The following is a 6,247-nucleotide window of genomic DNA, read 5'->3' as shown; positions in this document are numbered from 1 at the left end:
GTAAAGCCAAGGAAGCGCTGCACCTCCTTAACCGTGGTTGGAGTCGGCCAATTACGCATGGCTGCAATGCGGTCTCCCTCCATCTCCACACCTGAGGTGGTAATGCGGTATCCGAGGAAGGAGACGGACTGTTGGAAAAACATACACTTCTCGGCCTTGGCATGAAGGTCATTTTCCAACAGTCGGTCCAGCACTTTGCGAACCAGGGACACATGCTCAGAGCGCGTAGCAGAATACACCAGGATGTCATCAGTGTAGACCACCACACCGCGACCAAGCATGTCCCGAAACACCTCGTTCACAAAGGACTGGAAGACGGATGGAGCATTCATCAAACCATAGGGCATCACCAGGTATGTCACGAACGTTGAGAGATGGGTCAGACCAAGGTGCAGCGTGGTATGCGAACATGTTTATTAAACTCAATAAACATAAACAAAACAAGAAACAACGTAACGTGAAGTCCTCCGGCTATACACATACAAGCCTAAACACGGACCAAGGTAGGCAAACAGGCTACTTAAGTATGATCCCCAATCAGAGACAACGAGCGACAGCTGCCTCTGATTGGGAATCACACCCGGCCAAACCTAGAAAATACACATCTAGATCCTAAACATAGAAATACTAACATAGATCCTCACGCCCTGACCAAACCAACTAAAGACAACCGGCCTCTCAAGGCCAGGGCGTGACAAGGTATTCATAATGCCCCGTGGTTGTGCTGAATGCTGTCTTCCACTCATCCCCCTCCCGAACACGCACCAGGTTGTATGCACTCCTGAGATCTAATTTGGTGAAGAAGCGCGCCCCATGCATTGACTCAATCACTGAAGGAATGAGGGGGAGAGGATAACTAAATCTTATCGTCTACTTGTTCAGTGATTGATAATCAATGCACGGGCGCAGACCGCCATCTTTCTTCTTCACAACGAAGAAACTCGAGGAGGCGGGTGAAGTGGAGGGAGGTATACGGTGGGGAAAAAAAGTATTTAGTCAGCCACCAATTGTGCAAGTTCTCCCACTTAAAAAGATGAGAGAGGCCTGTAATTTTCATCATAGGTACACGTCAACTATGACAGACAAAATGAGAAAAAGAAATCCAGAAAATCACATTGTAGGATTTTTAATGAATTTATTTGCAAATTATGGTGGAAAATAAGTATTTGGTCAATAACAAAAGTTTCTCAATAATTTGTTATATACCCTTTGTTGGCAATGACACAGGTCAAACGTTTTCTGTAAGTCTTCACAAGGTTTTCACACACTGTTGCTGGTACTTTGGCCCATTCCTCCATGCAGATCTCCTCTAGAGCAGTGATGTTTTGGGGCTGTCGCTGGGCAACACAGACTTTCAACTCCCTCCAAAGATTTTCTATGGGGTTGAGATCTGGAGACTGGCTAGGCCACTCCAGGACCTTGAAATGCTTCTTACGAAGCCACTCCTTCGTTGCCCGGGCGGTGTGTTTGGGATCATTGTCATGCTGAAAGACCCAGCCACATTTCATCTTCAATGCCCTTGCTGATGGAAGGAGGTTTTCACTCAAAATCTCATGATACATGACCCCATTCATTCTTTCCTTTACACGGATCAGTCGTCCTGGTCCCTTTGCAGAAAAAACAGCCCCAAAGCATGATGTTTCCACCCCCATGCTTCACAGTAGGTATGGTGTTCTTTGGATGCAACTCAGCATTCTTTGTCCTCCAAACACGACGAGTTGAGTTTTTACCAAAAAGTTATATTTTGGTTTCATCTGACCATATGACATTCTCCCAATCCTCTTCTGGATCATCCAAATGCACTCTAGCAAACTTCAGACGGGCCTGGACATGTACTGGCTTAAGCAGGGGGACACATCTGGCACTGCAGGATTTGAGTCCCTGGCGGCGTAGTGTGTTACTGATGGTAGGCTTTGTTACTTTGGTCGCAGCTCTCTGCAGGTCATTCACTAGGGTCCCCCCGTGTGGTTCTGGGATTTTTGCTCACCGTTCTTGTGATCATTTTGACCCCACGGGGTGAGATCTTGCGTGGAGCCCCAGATCGAGGGAGATTATCAGTGGTCTTGTATGTCTTCCATTTCCTAATAATTGCTCCCACAGTTGATTTATTCAAACCAAGCTGCTTACCTATTGCAGATTCAGTCTTCCCAGCCTGGTGCAGGTCTACAATTTTGTTTCTGGTGTCCTTTGACAGCTCTTTGGTCTTGGCCATAGTGGAGTTTGGAGTGTGACTGTTTGAGGTTGTGGACAGGTGTCTTTTATACTGTTAACAAGTTCAAACAGGTGCCATTAATACAGGTAACGAGTGGGGGACAGAGGAGCCTCTTAAAGAAGAAGTTACAGGTCTGTGAGAGCCAGAAATGTTGCTTCTTTGTAGGTGACCAAATACTTATTTTCCACCATAATTTGCAAATAAATTCATAAAAAATCCTACAATGTGATTTTCTGGATTTTTTTTTCTCAATTTGTCTGTCATAGTTGACGTGTACCTATGATGAAAATTACAGGCCTCTCTCATCTTTTTAAGTGGGAGAACATGCACAATTGGTGGCTGACTAAATACTTTTTTTCCCCACTGTATACCCCTGGCCCAGGGACTCGGTGACGTATGTTACCATAGCCTCCGTTTCAGCCTGCGACAGGGGGTACACATGACTCCTGGGAGGTACAGCGTCTACCCGAAGGTTTATCGCGCCCGATGTAGTGGTAATTTTGTCGCATGCGTCTTATACAACGCGTGCGCCAGATCGAGGTATTCGGGGGTCTGGACTTTCCACCGTGGTTGCACCAACGGAAATACCCAGACACCTACCCTGACACTCTCGCGGCCACCCCGTGGGAACCCTCTGCGGCCATGAGAAGGTGGGGGTGTGGAGTGCTAGCCAAGGGATACCTAATACCACAGGGAAAGCAGGAGATTCAATAATAGAAAAAGTAACCTGCTCACAATGAGTCTCCTGGGTGATCATTGTGACTGGTACAGTAACTTCCTTAACAAACCCAGACCCTAATGGTCGACCATCAAGTGCTCTGATGGGGAGTGGAATGGACAGGGGAACCAATGAAATGCCTTGACGGCGTGAGAATGCCCCATCCATAAAGTTCCCAGCTGCGCCTGAATCGACTAGCACCTTACACTGGGGAACTACCATGTGGTCGGGAAAGTAGATGGGTAGGGTACAGTGCACAGCAGAGGGCTCTGAATGAGTGTGGGTGTTCGATACCTGGGGTGATGCGAGAGTGCCCTGCCTGCCGCCTCCAGACCCAAAAGAGCGTTGACAACTATGTGTGGTGTACTGTCCCTTCGTGCCACCAGAGTGGCGCTGTCGCTGTCGTCCTCCGCTCTCTCAGATGGCGGCTCCACCCAGCTCCATCAGCTCGGGATCCGAGTCATCCAGGGTGGAAGCGGGCAGACCGCTACAGAGACTTCCTCTGGCTGCCAGCAGGGTGTCCAAACGGATGGCCATGTCCACCAGTTGCATGAAAGACAACATGGTGTCCTGGCAGGCTAGCTCCTGTCGGACATCCTCCCACAGATGGCACCGGAAATGGTCGATCAGGGCCTGCTCGTTCCACCTGGACCCCGCTGCAAGAGTCCGAAACTCCAACGCGAAGTCCTGCGCGGTCCTCGTCCCCTGCCTCAGGTGGACCAGCCGCTCGCCCGCCTCTCGACCCTCGGGCGGGTGATCGAAGACCGCCCGAAAGAGGCGAGCGAACTCCCCGTAGTTCTCCAACACGGCTCCTCCTTCATTCCAAACCGTGTTGGCCCACTCCAGGGCTTTCCCCCGAGAGGCAGGAAACGAGGACGGACACCTTCTCCCGCTCCGATGGGGCCGGCCTGATGCTGGAGAAGTAGAACTCCAGTTGGAGGAGGAATCATTGGCAGAGCGCCGCCGTCCCGTCGAACGCCCGTGGTCGGGATATCTGGATCCCTCCGGGTGCTGGGGTGTAGGTGGCTGGATCCGGTTGGCCAGCTGGACTCGACAGATCAGGTCCTCTCCTCTCCAGGCATTGGACGACCTGAAGAACCCGTTCCATCGCTTCCCCCAAGCTGGTCAGCATCGTTGAATGCTCCTGGACCCGTGCTACGACTCCAGGCATGCGCTCCTCTCCCGCTGACTCCATTGCGGGTGGGTGATTCTTTGATGAGTGTGATTTAGAAGGAGTCAGGCGCAGGAGGGTAAATCACCGAATACAGAGTTTATTCCGTCGTACACAATTGCGCTGGATAGCGACACACGGAAACAGGCACAGGGGAAACTATCTACCCTGGCAATACATGGTACGGGATATTCCAACAATATACAGGCACAGGGGAAACTATCTACCCCGGCAATACAAAGGGCGAGTAGCTCCACCGAGCTACACTACTCTAACAATAAACAATCACCCACAAGGACAAGGGGGGCAGAGGGAACACTTATACACAGACTAATGAGGGGATAAGAACCAGGTGTGTGTAATTGACAAGACAAGACAAATGGAATGATGATATATGGAGCGGCAGTGGCTTGTAAGCCGGTGACGACGAACGCCGAAGCCTGCCCGAACATGGAGGGGAGGCAGCCTTGGCAGAAGTCGTGACACTCAGGTCCTCTGGCATTGGCCTTTTAACTATCCCAAAGCCTAGGACCAAGAGGCATGGAGACGCAGCCTTTAGTTACTATGCCCCCAGCCTCTGGAATAGCCTGCCAGAGAAGCTGAGGGGGGCTGAAACTGTAGACATATTTAAAAGCGATCTTAAGACACACCTTTTCAGCTTTTCTTTTCCTCAGGGTGCTTTTTAGTTGTTCAGTTTGTCATTCTTTTGTTTTTTGTCTTATGTTTGTTGTGTAGTAAATATTTCTTGTTTTTTATTTGTTTATTCCTGTAAAGCACATTGCGTTGCATTACATGTCTGAAATATGCTTGATTTGATTTGACTTACCCAGAAACACTCAGATGTAATCGCTGCCAAAGGTACTTCTACTCAGGGGTGTGAATACTTATGTAAATGAGATATTTCTTTATTTCATTTTCAATCAATTTGAAAAAAACATGTTTTCACTTTGTCATTGTGGGGTATTGTGTGTAGGTCGGTGAGAAAAAAACAAACTATTTAATCCATGTAACACAACAAAATGTGGAATAAGTCAAGGGTTGTGAATACTTTCTGAAGGCAGCACTGTGAATACTTTCTGGAGGCAGCACTGTGAATACTTTCTGGAGGCAGCACTGTGAATACTTTCTGGAGGCAGCACTGTGAATACTTTCTGGAGGCAGCACTGTGAATACTTTCTGAAGGCAGCACTGTGAATACTTTCTGAAGGCAGCACTGTGAATACTTTCTGAAGGCAGCACTGTGAATACTTTCTGAAGGCAGCACTGTGAATACTTTCTGAAGGCAGCACTGTGAATACTTTCTGAAGGCAGCTCTGTGAATACTTTCTGAAGGCAGCACTGTGAATACTTTCTGAAGGCAGCACTGTGAATACTTTCTGAAGGCAGCACTGTGAATACTTTCTGAAGGCAGCACTGTGAATACTTTCTGAAGGCAGCACTGTGAATACTTTCTGAAGGCAGCACTGTGAATACTTTCTGAAGGCAGCACTGTGAATACTTTCTGAAGGCAGCACTGTGAATACTTTCTGAAGGCAGCACTGTGAATACTTTCTGAAGGCAGCACTGTGAATACTTTCTGAAGGCAGCACTGTACAAGGAGTACTAGTACCGAGTCAATGTGCAGGGGCACGAGGTAATTGAGGTAATATGTACATGTAGGTAGGGGTAAAGTGACTATACATAGATAATAAACAGAGAGTAGCAGCAGCGTATGTGAAGGAATGTGTGTGTGTGTGCGTGGGGCCTCAATATGTGTGTGTGTGTGTGTTTTGTGTGTGTGGGTAGAGTCCAGTGTGTGGGTAGAGTCCAGTGCAAGAGAGTTAATGGAAAAAAGGATCAATGCAGGTTTTCCAGGTAGCCATGATTAGCTATTTATCAGCCTTGTTTAGCAGACTTCTGGCTTAGGAGTAGAATCTGTTCAGGAGCCTTTTGGACCTTGACTTGGCGCTCCGGTACTTGGTGCTCCATTTTTAGGGCCTTCCTCTGACACCGCCTGGTATAGAGGTCCTGGATGGCAGAGGTCTTCCTCTGACACCGCCTGGTATAGAGGTCCTGGATGGCAGGGAGTTCGGCCCAGTGCGGTCTTGATTTGCTGGTTTGTTGTTTTTATTGATTAGCCTAGCAGTGTGTGTGTTGTGTGTGTATG

The sequence above is a fragment of the Coregonus clupeaformis genome, chromosome 8 (assembly GCF_020615455.1).
Source record: "Coregonus clupeaformis isolate EN_2021a chromosome 8, ASM2061545v1, whole genome shotgun sequence".
Classification (NCBI taxonomy): Eukaryota; Metazoa; Chordata; class Actinopteri; order Salmoniformes; family Salmonidae; genus Coregonus; species Coregonus clupeaformis.
This window is presented reverse-complemented; position numbering follows the sequence as displayed.